Below are 14,825 nucleotides of genomic sequence, written 5' to 3' on the forward strand. Positions count from 1 at the left end.
TAGTGTTTGTGAGCTGGCTTTGGAGAAGCTTTTGGGAAGAAGGTGTGCTTAAAGGAGCTTTTCTCTGCTTAACAAGCCACACTAGCCAGGCGGGATGGCGCGTGCCTGTAGTCCCAGCTACTCAGGAGGCTGAGGTGGGAGGATCGCTTGAGCCCAGGAGTTCTGGGCTGCAGTGTGCTGTGCCGATCGGGTGTCCGCACTAAGTTCGGCATCAGTATGGTGACCTCCTGGGAGCAGGCGACCACCAGGTTGCCTAAGGAGGGGTGAACCAGACCAGGTCGGAAACGAGAGCAGGTCAAAACTCCCGTGCTGATCAGTAATGGCATTCTGCCTGTGAATAGCCACTCTACTCCAGCCTGGGCAACATAGCGAGACCCTATCTCTTTAAAAAAAAAAAAAAAAAAAAACACCCCACGCTAACGAAAACCTTGTGGAGAAAATACTTTCCCTGTGGACCCTAAGTAATGTTGGCAGAGTCGGGGCTAGAGGAGTAAAGAAGGTAACAGTTTGAGGCATGTTTCTTTCAGATTCACTAAAGAACTATACTGGGATTTTGTTGTCTCGTTTTCCAAATCCCTAGCTAACGATTACTAAATTCCTTCTGTTTTGGAGTTCATGAGTGCTTGAAATACAGGGAAAATTATGTTTATGAGGGAATTTGCAATAAATGGGGGGAGGTTCTTCCATCCTTTTTTGTTTTGTTTTGTTGTTGTTGAGACCGGCTCACTCTCACCCACGCTGGAGTGTAGTGGCATGATCTCAGCTCACGGCAGCCTTGACCTGGGCTCAAGTGATCCTCCCACCTCAGCCTCCCACATAGCTGGGCTACAGACACACACCGCTACCCTCAGCTAGTTTTTATATTTTTTGCAGAGTTGGGGTTTTGCTGTGTTGTCTAGGCTGTCCTCAAACTTCGGGGCTCAAGTAATCTACTTGCCCTGACCTCCCGAAGTGTTGAGAATACAGGCTTGCGACACCGCACCCAGCTGAAGATCCCTTTTTTATAATTTGGTTTTATCATGAGGTTTTTTCCCAGTGTAAACCTGATTTATATACTAACAAGTATAACTATTCAGGACTTAAGAGGTTATAGAGTTATGAGTATTCTTTGGAGGCAGCTAACCATTTTTTTATTTTCACAGTTTCTATGCAAGCACATAACTCAGTAAATGTTTGCTAACCATTCAACCCCACCCTCATCCCTTAGATGGTGTAGTGGTTCCTATTCCTTATAGGGTAATAGTAGTAGAGATCCCACCTTTAATTGGTGTGATTTTCATTCCTTTTTTGGGGGATAGAGTCTCACTCTATCTCCCAGGCTGCAGTGAAGTGGCCCCATCTCAGCTCACTGCAACCTCCGCCTCCCGGATTCAAGCAATTCTCCTGCCTCAGCCTCTCTAGTAGCTGGGATTACAGGCATAAGCCACCACACCCACCTAATTTTTGTATTTTTAGTAGAGACGGGGTTTCAAAGTGCTGGGATTACAGGCATGAGCCATCGCACTGGGCCATGATTTTCATTCCTAAAAGACTGACAGGTGAGAAACCCTGGGATGGCTAATTTAAATCTTTGCACAGATCTGGTCCTGGCCCTTATTTGGGAATTGGCCTTTCTAAGGGCAAATTAATTCCAAATAGGCTCCTGGAAATTCAGTGTGGGATGAAATCAGTGTGGGATGTTGTAGTCGTAGCTACTCAGGAGGTTGAGGCAAGAGGATCATTCAAGCCCAGGAGTTCTAAATTACATTGAGCTATGACTACGCCATTTGCACTCCAGCTTGGGTGACAGACTTTTCCTCAAAACTAACTAACTAAATAATGAACTAAAATCAACGTGAATTTAACAGAAAGTGAGATTTAAAAGATCCTTTTCCAACCTGGCGCACTGACTCACGCCTGTAATCCCAACACTTCGGGAGGCTGAGGCGGGCAGATCACCGGAGGTCAGGAGGTGGAGACTAGCCTGGCCAACATGGTGAAACCCCATCTGTACTAAAAATACAAAAAAAAATTAGACAGGCATGGTGGCAGCACCTGTAATCCCAGGTGCTTGGGAAGCTGAGGTAAGAGAATCACTTGAACTCGGGAGGCAGAGGCTGCAGTGAGCTGAGATCGCACCACTGCCCTCTAGCCTAGGTGACAGAGCGAGACTCCGTCTCAGAAAATTAAAAAAGATCCTTTTCTATTTCAATGTTCATTTTTTGTTTATCTTTCATTTTTCTTAGCACTCTCTTCCCTCTCTTTGCCTCTCTTTCATTACCGAAGTGAGTCTTTAGTTTTCCCTATTGCCAGGGTGACTTTCACCTGAACTCTCCGCCCCACCTGAACTCTCCGCCCCTTTCTCACCTGTTCAAGAATTTAGCGGCTCCTCCCCTTCAAATGTGGGACCAAGAAAGTAGGTCAAAGTTGATGGAAAAGTTTTTCCTGCAGCTTGTTTTCCAGGGACCAGAGGGGTGAAGCAAAGACGAGAGCAGCCCAGATGGCAGGACAGAGAGACCATGGAGTGCGTGAGCCTGGCTGTTTGCGTGCACAGCTGGGCTACCGGTACCCAGTGTGAGAAGGATGGTTTACACTCAAGGCCTCTTCGAGATCTGATCCTGGAAGGGCCAGAACATGGCATCCCCTCCAGATACCCTTAATATCCTTTATCCAGCTGTCCAAATAGAACTTTCTATGATTATGGAAATATTCGATGCAGTAGCTACTAGCCACATGTGGCTATAGAGCTCTGAAATGTGGCTACTATTACTGATAAACTGAACTTTTTTTCTGTTTCTTTCTTTTGTGTGTGTGTGAGAGAGAGGGTCTAATTCTATCTCCCAGGCTGGAGTGCAGTGGCACAATCTTGGCTCACTGCAGCTTCGACCTTCCAAGGCCAGGTGATTCTCCTACCTCCGTCTTCCAAGTAGCTAGGACTACAGGCTCACGCCACCATGCCCAGCTAATTTTTTGTAGAGACAGGGTTTTACCATGTGGCCCAGGCTGGTCTTGAACTCCTAGGCTCAAGCAACCTGCCTGCTTCAGCCTCCCAAAGTTCTGTGCACAAATTTTTTTAATTTTCTTTTTGAGACGGAGTCTTGCTCTGTCGCCAGGCTGGAGTGCCCAGGCAAGAACGCAGTGGTATGATCTCTGCTCACTGCAGCCTCCACCGCTTGGGCTCGAGTGATTTTCCCACCTCAGCCCCCTAGTAGCTGGGATTACAGGTGCATGCCACCATGCCCAACTAATTTTTGTATTTTTCTTTTTTTTTTTTTTTGAGACAAAGTCTCACTCTTGTTACCCAGGCTGGAGTGCAATGGCGCGATCTCGGCTCACCGCAACCTCCGCCTCTCTGGTTCAAGTGATTCTCCTGTCTCAGCCTCCCGAGTAGCCAGGATAACAGGTGCCTGCCACCATGCCCAGCTAATTTTTGTGTTTTTAGTAGAAACAGTTTTCACCACGTTGGCCAGGCTGGTCTCAAACACCTGACCTCAGGTGATCCGCCCGCCTCCGCCTCCCAAAGGGCTGGGATTACAGTGTGAGTCACTGTGCCTGTAACTGATTTTTAAATTTTGTTTAATTCAATTAAACTTCAGCTTTGTGTGACTAGTGACTGCCAGATTGAACACCACGTCAAAATCTGAGCGAGTAGGCAGCTAGAGCTGTTCCCCCAGAGGAAACCTATCCCTCTCTTACAGCGCAAAAAACTCCACTCTTACTTCTTTTTGCCTTCTGTATACAATTTCTACCTCACGCCAGGACATTTTCTGCATACAGGCTTGCTTCAATACACCTCCTTGGATAGTGGCCTAGCTGTTTCCCCACTGAAGAGGGTGAATATTTTGGGTCTTCTTTGCCTATCCTCTTACCACATGCCTTTTCCTTTTTTTTTTTTTTTTTTTGTTTTTAGATGGATTCTCACTCTGTTGCCCAGGCTGGAGTGCAGCGGTGTAATCTTGGCTCACTGCAACCTTTACCTCCCAGGTTCAAGCGATTCTCCTGCCTCAGCTTCTGAGCAGGTGGGATTACAGGTGCCTGCCACCACGCCCGGCTAATTTTTGTATTTATTTATTTATTTATTTTGAGACGGAGTTTCGCTCTTGTTACCCAGGCTGGAGTACAATGGCGCGATCTCGGCTCACCACAACCTCCGCCTCCTGGGTTCAGGCAATTCTCCTGCCTCAGCCTCCTGAGTAGCTGGGATCGCAGGCACGTGCCACCATGCCCAGCTAATTTTTTGTATTTTTAGTAGAGACGGGGTTTCACCATGTTGACCAGGATGGTCTCGATCTCTTGACCTCGTGATCCACCCGCCTCGGCCTCCCAAAGTGCTGGGATTACAGGCTTGAGCCACCGCGACGGCCGATTTTTGTATTTTTTTACTAGAGACAGGGTTCACCATGCTGGCCGGGCTGGTCTTGAACTTCCGACCTGGGGTGATCCACCTGCCTTGGCCTCCCAAAGTGCTGGGATTACAGGCATGAGCCACCGCACCCAGTCCTTGCCTTTTAATTTTTAAACGACCTACATGTATAGCCATTAGAGGAGATATGGTTCAGCGTATCATTTATTCAGTGCTTCAGTCTGGTTCAGGGAGATCTGAGGGAAGTGAAAAAGAAAACTACATAAAGAGAGAAAAGAGCAAGAAAATAAAATTAACGAGAAAAATGGGCTGGGCCAGTGGCTCCCACCTGCAGTCCCAGCACTTTGGAGCCTCAATCCTTGTATGCAGAATTTGCTCATAACCTCAAGAGATTTCCCCTACTCAGCCTCCCATATAGCTGGGACCACAGGCACACACAAACTTGGCCCAATTTCAACAGACTCTTCCCTCTTATAATTATTTTCTTGGGCTACAAGGTGAATAAAGAAAATATTTTACTGACCTTCCAATGATCCCTGCCCCAGGCACCCTGGCCTCAGTAGTTCGGGTATGGGAGATGGGAAGATTTTTGTCTCTTCTCTGTTACGACCTCATATCCACCTCCATTTTGTCAGCTGAAAAACTCCTTTTCAGAGATAGCTAAAGATCCATGGCTGCAGCTGCTCCTGGCTCAATAGGAAAGTCTAGAACCTCAAAAAAGTTCAAAGATAGCCTTCCTATACTATTAAGAAAAAATAGGGCCGGGCGCGGTGGCTCAAGCCTGTAATCCCAGCACTTTGGGAGGCCGGGGCGGGTGGATCACGAGGTCGAGAGATCGAGACCATCCTGGTCAACATGGTGAAACCCTGTCTCTACTAAAAATACAAAAAATTAGCTGGGCATGGTGGTGCGTGCCTGTAATCCCAGCTACTCAGGAGGCTGAGGCAGGAGAATTGCCTGAACCCAGGAGGCGGAGGTTGCAGTGAGCCGAGATGGCGCCATTGCACTCCAGCCTGGGTAACAAGAGTGAAACTCCGTCTCAAAAAAAAAAAAAAAAAAGGAAAAAATAGGTTGGGCGAGGTGACTCATGCCTGTAATCCCAGCATTTTGGGAGCTGAAGTGGGTGGATCATCTGAGGTCAGGAGTTTAAGACCAGTCTGGCTAACATGGTGAAACCCCATCTCTACTAAAAATACAAAAAAAAAAAAAAAAAAAAAAAAATTGCCAGTTGAGGTGGTGCGCGCCTATAGTCCCAGCTACTTGGGAGGCTGAGGCAGGAGAATTGCTTGAAACCGAGAGAGGGAGGTTGCAGTATGCAGAGGTTGTGCCACTGCACTCCAGCACCTGGGTGATAGAGCGAGACTCTGTCTCAAAAAAAAAAAAAAAAAAAAAAAAAGAAGAAGAAGACAAGAAAGAAAGAAAAAAGAAAAAATAGTAAAAAAATAGCAGAGTATAATATAGTATAGTATAGTAGTTAAGCATGTGGACCCTGAAGCCTAACTCTCTAAATTAAAATCTTTATTTTGCCATTTAACCACCTGTGTGAGCTTGGGCAACTTGTCTAACCTCTCTGTGCCACAATTTGTTCATTTATAAAACGAGAGATAATAATAATGCCTACCTCAGAAGACTGTGAGGATTTTTTAAATATATGTAAAAAGTTGGGCGGGCGCGGTGGCTCACGCCTGTAATCCTAGCACTTCGGGAGGCCGAGGCGGGTGGATCACGAGGTCAAGAGATGGAAACCATCCTGGCCAACACGGTGAAACCCCGTCTCTACTAAAAATACAAAAATTAGCTGGGCGTGGTGGCACATGCCTGTAGTCCCAGCTACTCGGGAGGCTGAGGCAGGAGAATTCCTTGAAACCAGGAAGCGGAGGTTGCAGTGAGCCGAGATCGTGCCATTGCACTCCAGCCTGGCGCCTGGTGATGGAGCGAGACTCTGTCTCAAAAAAATATTTAAAAATTTAAAAAATAGCCGGGCACGGTGGCTCAAGCCTGTCATCCCAGCACTTTGGGAGGCCGAGGCGGGTGGATCACGAGGTCGAGAGATCGAGACCATCCTGGTCAACATGGTGAAACCCCATCTCTACTAAAAATACAAAAATTAGCTGGGCATGGTGGTGCGTGCCTGTAATCCCAGCTACTCAGGAGGCTGAGGCAGGAGAATTGCCTGAACCCAGGAGGCGGAGGTTGCGGTGAGCCGAGATCGCGCCATTGCACTCCAGCCTGGGTAACAAGAGCGAAACTCTGTCTCAAAAAAAAAAAAAAAAGTTTAAAAATAAAGTTGATTTAAAAAAATACATATATGTAAAAAGAACAATGCCACATAAGTGATTGTTATCTAAAATAAAAGAGACATATCCCTCATCACCCCCTTGAATAATTCATTCTTTTTTTTTTTTTTTTTTTTTTGAGACAGAGTGTCAGTTCGTCACCAGGCTAGGGTGGAGTAAGGCGATCTCAGCAACCTCCTCCTCCCGGGTTCAAGCAGTTCTCATGCCTCAGCCTCCCAAGTAGCTGAGATTACAGGCACATACCACCACGACTGGCTAAATTGTTTTATTTTTAGCAGAGATGAGGTTTTGCCATATTTCCCAGGCTGGTCTAGAACTCCAGATAGCTCAGCTCAAATTATCTGCCTGCCTCGGCCTCCCAAAGTGCTGGGATTACCGGAGTGAGCCGCAGCACCCACTTGGCCTCAGGGTTTTCTTTTTCACACTCCAGTGTGCTTCACAGGCCTCTGGATTGAACCCCGTAACCTTCTAAAAATTATTTGAGCTTTCTTTCTTTTTTTTTTTTGAGACGGAGTTTTCGCTCTTGTTACCCAGGCTGGAGTGCAATGGCGCGATCTCGGCTCACCGCAACCTCCACCTCCTGGGTTCAGGCAATTCTCTTGCCTCAGCCTCCTTAGAAGCTGGGATTACAGGCACGCGCCACCATGCCCAGCTAATTTTTTGTATTTTTGGTAGAGACGGGGTTTCACCATGTTGACCAGGATGGTCTCGATCTCCTGACCTTGTTATCCACCCGCCTCGGCCTCCCAAAGTGCTGGGATTACAGGCTTGAGCCACCGCGCCCGGCTGAGCTTTCTTTTTTTTTTAAAGACGGGGTTTCACCGTGTTGGTCAGGCTGGTCTTGAACTCCCGACCTCAGGTGATCCGCCCACCTTAGCCTCCAAAGTGCTTGGATTACAGGCATGAGCCACCACGTCTGGCCTATTTGAGCTTTCTTAACTTTTCAGTATACAACTCCAAAGAAAAGCTTCCCACCATTTGGAGTGCTAAACCGAGGAACAGAGATGCGCTCCATGTACAATGTGATGCTACAGGACTTTCGGACTTTTTATTTCAGGTATTGCCTCCCATTTGATTTTTTTCCGTGAGGTGGACTGGACTGAGTAGCACAAAGGTCGGTGGAGGTGCGCCCACGGATGACGTCCAGTTTAGCCTGTTTAGGCTATTCCTGTTCTGTCTTGACCTCTCCCTTTGACCCTTCCCCAGTCTCGGCCCGTTGTGTAAGGAGAAAAGAATGAACAGACTCTGACTATCAACCGATCGGTCATCTCCAGGCAACAGAGTGATGAGAGAAAGAAGACAGGGAAAACAAATGGACGAGATCGTGAATTCCATGTGCCCTGAGTCCTGAGATGTCAGGCAAGGTCCATTCTGAGTCCTTGTTGGGCTATGAAGTTGCTGACAATTAAAGTCAATCAAATGGTCAGTAAACAGGTTCTTGGAAATGTCTGGCTGGGTTCCCAGCCTCGATATTTTTAACCTCTTGGACAGATGGCTAGAGCATGGATTTCAGTTGCTGAGAGGGGAGGGGATACTCAGGGGCATGGGAACTGTGCTGCCCATTTTTTTTTTTTTTTTTTTAGAGAGACAAAGTCTCGCTTTGTCGCCCAGGCTGGAGTGCAATGGCACCATCTCGGCTCACTGCATCTCCACCTCCCAGGTTCAAGCAATTCTCCTGCCTCAGCCTCCTGAGCAGCTGGGATTACAGGCCCCTGCCACCACGCCCAGCTATTTTTGTATTTTTAGTAGAGATGGAGTTTCACTATGTTGGCCAGGCTGGCCTCGAACTCCTGACCTCAGGTGATCCGCCTGCCTCAGCCACCCAGAGTGCTGGGATTACAGGCATTGAGCCACCGCGCCTGGCCAACATTTGTGCCTCCCTTATATGGTTCTGTGGCTAAAGATCCCTCCCTCTTGAGGCCGAGGCAGGCAGATCACGAAGTCAGGAGTTTGAGATCAGCCTGACCAACATGGTGAAACCTTGTCTCTACTAAAAATACAAAAAATTAGCCGGGTGTGGTGGCGTGCTCCTGTAATCCCAGCTACTCAGGAGCAGAGGCAGGAGAATCACTTGAATCTGGGAGGTGGAGGTTGCAGTGAGCCAAGATTGTGCCATTGCACTCCAGCCTGGGCTACAGAGCAAGATTCCACCTCAAAAGAAAAAAAAAAAGAAAAGAAAAAAAAAAAAGATCCCTCCCTCTCCACTTCTCCTGTCTGATTCTGACTTCCTCCATCTAGCCAGACTCAAGGCTAATCCTTTGTCTCCTGCTCCCCTGTCTCTTTATTCCCTTTCTTTATTTTATTTTTTAAGACGCAGTTTCACCATGTTGGTCAGGCTGGTCTTGAACTCCCGACCTCAGGTGATCCACCTGCCTTGGCCTCCAAAGTGCTTGGATTACAGGCGTAAGCCACCACAGCCGGCCTCCTTATTCCCTTTCATGCTTGCCTTACCTTCCAGCTTTGAGGAAACTCTGGTTTCTGTTTTACCTTCAGAGCCCTGTAGATCAGAAGAGGGTGGCTGGGCAGGGACCCATGGCTCTTTTGCTTCCCTTGGAGATAGGTGTCATTCTGCCTGTGGTACTCAGACACTCAGAGGCTTCTCCGCGGTTCTGCTTCCTCAAGCTGTCCCGCAGGAAACCTCCAAACTCTCCTGCGACCTCATGCATCCCACTGCCCCCAACTCTTGGGAACAGAATAGAAGCCCAGGCCTGTGCTTCATAGACTTTTGGAAAGAAGAAGAAATGATCGTGAAGGTCAGGGAGGTTGGAAATGGTGACCAAGTATGACAAGACCAGATCTGCTGTCTCTGGTGGGGGAAAGTTAGGTCACCGGGGAGGTCGATCCTTAGCAAGTTCAGAATATCTTTTTTTTTTTTTTTTTTTTTGAGACGGAGTTTCCCTCTTGTCACCCAGGCTGGAGTGCAATGGCGCAATCTCGGCTCACCGCAACCTCCGCCTCCTGGGTTCAGGCAATTCTCCTGCCTCAGCCTCCTGAGTAACTGGGATTACAGGCACGCGCCACCATGCCCAGCTAATGTTTTGTATTTTTAGTAGAGACGGGGTTTCACCATGTTGACCGGGATGGTCTCCATCTCTTGACCTCGTGATCCACCCGCCTCGGCCTCCCAAAGTGCTGGGATTACAGGCGTGAGCCACCGCGCCCGGCCCAGAATATCTTTTTGACAGTGACGGAGGAATGAAAGTGAGGAAGGAAAGACAAAAATTATGATGATTCCCTATTTGGAGTTTCATCTTCCCTTGGTCTTCTCTTTAAACTGAATACCATCCATACCTAAAGAGTGCTCCCTCCCCTCCTCTTGTTCTTTCCTCTATCTCCACACCATCTCTGATACTGCCCCCCTCCACCCCGCTTCGTGAGTGGAGGAGAGAATCCCTGACATAAGGGCTCCAGAACTGATGGGAAGCTGGTGGGGAAATGCACTTAGGGAAGGGAGATCACACTGTGATTCATGTTTCTCTTCCTTTGTCTTGATTTTAGCTGATGATGAACCAAAGCAAAGCTGGAGGAAATGCTAAAACAGAGGCAGGAAATCAGGGGCCCATAGGCCAAACCAGCTTGCAGACATTTAGAAACCTCTATTTCCGGCTGGGCGGGTGGTTCACGCCTGTCATCTCAGCACTTTGGGAGGCTGAGGCAGGTGGATCACATGGGGTCAGGAGTTCGAGACCAGCCTGACCAACATGGCGCAACCCCATCTCTACTAAAAATATAAAATTAGTTGGGCGTGGTGGCACGTGCCTGTAATCTCAGCTAGTCAGGAGGTTGAGGCAGGTGAATTGCTTGAACCCAGGAGGCGGAGGTTGCAGTGAGCCGAGATTTTATCATTGCACTCCAGTCTGGGCAACAAGAGTGAAACTCAAACAAAATAAATAAACCTGTATTTCCTTCCTAAACATTTGAATTGGCTGTAAACATTTAAAAATCAGATTTCTGGCCAGGCAAGGTGGCTTATGCCTGTAATCCCAGCACTTTCGGAGGCCAAGGAGGGCGGATCACCTGAGGTCAGGAGTTCGAGACCAGCCTGGCAAACATGATGAAATCCCACCTCTACTAAATATGCAAAAATTAGCCAGGCATGGTGGAGGATGGCTTTAATCCCAGCCACTTGGGAGGCTGAGGCTGGAGAATCGCTTGAACCCAGGAGGTGGAGGTTGCAGTGAGCCGAGATTGTGCCATTGCACTCTAGCCTGGGCAACAAGAGCGAGACTCCATCTCAAAAAAAGAAAAAAAAATCAGATTTCGGCCGGGCATGGTGGCTCATGCCTGTAATCCCAGCACTTTGGGAGGCCAAGGCAGGTGGATCACGATGTCAGGAGTTTGAGACCAGCGTGGCCAACATGGTGAAACCCCATCTCACTAAAAATACAAAGAATTAGTCGGGCGTGGTGGCGCTCACCTGTAATCCCAGCAACTAAGGAGGCTGAGGCAGGAGAATCGCTTGAACCCGGGGAAGTAGAGGCTGTAGTCATCGGAGATCACACCACTGCACTCCAGCCTGGGCAACAGAGCGATACTCCATCTCAAAATAAATAAATAAATACAATAATTAAAAATCTAATTTCACTAAAATCTACAGTTCTGGTGTCTCTTAAAAAGTGGTCAGGTTTGGTAACACTGAGTCACATTCTTTCCCGGCATTAACCAGCTGGAGCTGAAGGGGCTGGGCAAGCCCTGATTTGCCAGTTCTCACCATTCTCTGGCTCATTACACTCACCTGCTATGATCTTTTATGTCTGCCTGACTCCTGTTTAGTGTTAGGTTTGTCTATGCTTGTTACCTCTGCTCTAAGCAGTTTCTCAAGTATTTCCTCTGCAGGACCCCTAAGATACAAGAGAGTGAACCATTTCCCCCAGGGCTCTCAGAGCAGTCTAAAGTAGACTGTCATAAACCAGAAATGTCTTTTTTTTTTTTTTTTTTTTTTTTTTTTTAAATAGAGACAGGGTTTCACCATGTTGGCCAGGATGGTCTCGATCTCTTGACCTCGAGATCCCGCCTGCCTCGGCCTCCCAAAGTACTGGGATTAAGGCATGAGCCACCGCGCCCGACGAAATGTCTTTGAAGTACCTATTTTATCTTCAAAAAATGCAAATTTTGATTTACACTGCATAATATATTTGTGTTGGTTTTGGTATAAAAATGATTTATCTTGCCCCAGCAAATCTTAAAAGTAAAATTAACACTCTGGAAGATGTGCCCTGTGTATTCTGTGGCTCCAAATAGTCCTCACCATATCACCCCAGCAATAATCCAATTTAAACAGCACCGTATAAAGGCATGATGCAAAGAGAGACATGGAGAAAAGACACGGAGAAAGAGTTGAAAAGAGGAAAAGAATTTGAAACGCAACAAGTATGCGTCTGAGTGATAAGCTCTCCATCTGGTCCTCAGCCAACCCCTCCCGGCCTGGCCCAGTCTGGCCACTGAGAAGTGAGTAAACATCCCTGATGTCTCTGGACAGGTGTCAGTGTGGAGGCTCCGGATAGAAAGCAAGACCCGAAACAGGAGCGAAGCCAAGTAAGGGAGAGGTGAGGGACCAAGAGCAGCCAAGTATGGTCAGATGGGAAAGACTGTGCAGGCGCCCGGAAATAGGCTTGGAAAAGGAAATGGAAGACTTGGAGGAGGCCTGATCAGCTCTTGCCCTTTCGCCTACTGAGCCCACGTGTGTTGTCTCACTTCCTCTTATCACTCTGCCTAAGAAAAATGAGGTTAAAAACATGAAATTGACCTCCTTTGACAAGGGAATTTCTTTTCCAAAGTGGCTACATCTCTGGCCATACCAGAGCCTAAGGAGGATGAGTACCACGGCTTCTTTCCCTGTCTGGATGGCAATCCACCTACTCTCTCCAAGACAGGAAACACCTCGAATCTGCACCCCTGACTTAGGTAGGTTTCTTCCCGCTGCCCCTTTTGGTAAGACAAAAGTAGCTCTGACTAACTCCCTCCTGTTCCAATATTATCAACACTGCGCTGAGCGTACCAAAGAATATTAGAGACAGGATTTGGCTATTTTCCCCCTTTCTCTACTGTAAAGCAAGATCAATGTGGGATTACAGGGATAGGAAACACTTAGGAAGGGGCTGGGAGCACAGCTCCCAGCTGAGGATCCTGGGAGGAGGAGAGGTTTGAGAGTGGAGAATAATCCCACGCTCTGAGGTCATGGGGACCTAGCCCCTTCCTGCATGGGTTGAGATCAGGCCTGAGGAATATCTGGGTTCCTTCCACAACATCTTGGATAACCAAGGTGAGAGCACGTAGCCATTAAGGTCCTGCAGTTAAGTTGAATCAGAGTCTTCTCACTGGCTCCCATTAAGGTTATGAGGGGGGACCTCCCTTCTTTCCTAGATACAAAGAGGCAAATTACAGCCTGCTGGAGATGAGCCAAAGGTCTTTCTGAGGTGACAGCAGGAAGCTAGGACTTATTTCCAGCTTTGTGGTCCCAAATGACCTTGAGGAAATGTGAATCCCAGTAGGGGAAAGGTCAGTGGAGAAGAGGTTCACTGCTAGTTTGGCCAGATTAGCTAGTGGAACTATTCCCATTGAGCTCATGTCTCTTCTCCATCCTCTGGCTGGACATGATACACGAGGCGAGATGAAGAGGATCTGCCCACCAGCCCCTTCTGCAGTCAGAAATCACTGGTGGCCTGTTTGGGTCCTGGTTTGCAGGTTGTGACCTTGAACTCTGCTGTAGGGGGTGTCCCTCTCATGCTAGTTGATGGAATTGCTGATCTTGCTACCCAAGCTGAAGCAGGTTCTTGGAAACGGCTGGCCAGAAGCCTGAGGTATCTTTAGTCTGCCTAGGCCGAAAATAAGGTGGGGAAATCCAGCCAAATGGAATGTGTTCAGCCAGAGCTCTCAGGCCATTTATTCTTACTGACGGATCAGCAGAAGCCCTACTATGTGAGAGCTAAGAGGGCTCCTAGTGGACAAATCTGGTCCAAATTTATATTTCACACATGAGGAATACTGAGGCGTGGAGACTTACATGACTTTCCCAAGGGCGCAAAGCTATGGACTAGTGACACCAGGACCACAAATAGTGTGAAACCCTGTCTCTTAAAAAAAAAATGAACTGAGGAAAAGAACTGTCTTTTCCTTAACTATAGGTGCCCAATTACCTTATTCATCTGATCCTCCAATTTTCTTTGGCCTCCACTCCCAATCTAAATTGCATGTTGCTTCTAGTTCTGCCGTTTAGCCGCCCTCAAACCACTTGAGCCACTGAGCCCGTTTGCAGACCCCTCTTAAGCTGCCTACCCGAGATGGGACAGAATCAAGGGGTGAGGGATGGAACATAGCACAGAGAAAGATAGGGCCCTCCCCTCCCCTCCCCTGCCCTGCCCTCCCCTCCCCTCCCCTTTGTAGAGACAAACTTAGGGAAGACTATTTGCCCCAAGCTGGTCTCGAACTCTTCACTTCAAGCAATCCTCCCACCTCAGCCTCCCAAAGTGGTAGGATTACAGGTGGGAGTCACCATGGCCCAGGAAAGGATTACTACCTTTCCTGGTGCTAGAGAACCCACCCTGCCTGGGGCCAGCGCAGCCCAGGCTGTACACATGCCAGCAATCTGTTCAACATAACCCCTACCAGGCGAGTAGTACCAGACCGAGCAGGGTCTCACCCCTAACCTCTCAGAGGGTCCTCCAAAGGGAAGAATAGGAACTGTGACCCTATTTACCAGGCCTTGGGCTTCAGGCCTGCCCGATAGTACCTATGGAAAGTAGGGGAAAGGTCAATGGAAACAAGTCTAGCTCATGCCTGGAACCGCTTCAGAATCTGGGAAAGCTGCTGGGTCCCGTGTCCCTGGCTTTGTCCAGCAAGGTCACCTGCAGACAGGGCAGAGTCCAAGAATGGTCTGATCTCTCTGCCACTTTGAAGTGGTGCAACTGATCCCGAGCGGTACTCCAACCTTTGTCCTCATTCCCCGGTTGCATGGGAAAAGGCTGGGTGGGTACCGGGGGACGTGGTGCCCATCTTCCTCTACTGCTGCTTTTCCAGAATCTTCTTTGTTCCCACTCTTTTAAGTTCCCAGGCTGACATTTGGTGGGCTTTAGGGGATGGCTGTGCCCCCGACGTAGACACCTTTAGTTGAGCAGATTAGGACGTGGTGTGTGTATGCAGGGAACAATGCAAAAGGAAAATTTTCAGTATCGTTTACTTTGGTTTTT

Source organism: Saimiri boliviensis, chromosome 19 (genome assembly GCF_048565385.1).
Source record: "Saimiri boliviensis isolate mSaiBol1 chromosome 19, mSaiBol1.pri, whole genome shotgun sequence".
Lineage (NCBI taxonomy): Eukaryota > Metazoa > Chordata > Mammalia > Primates > Cebidae > Saimiri > Saimiri boliviensis.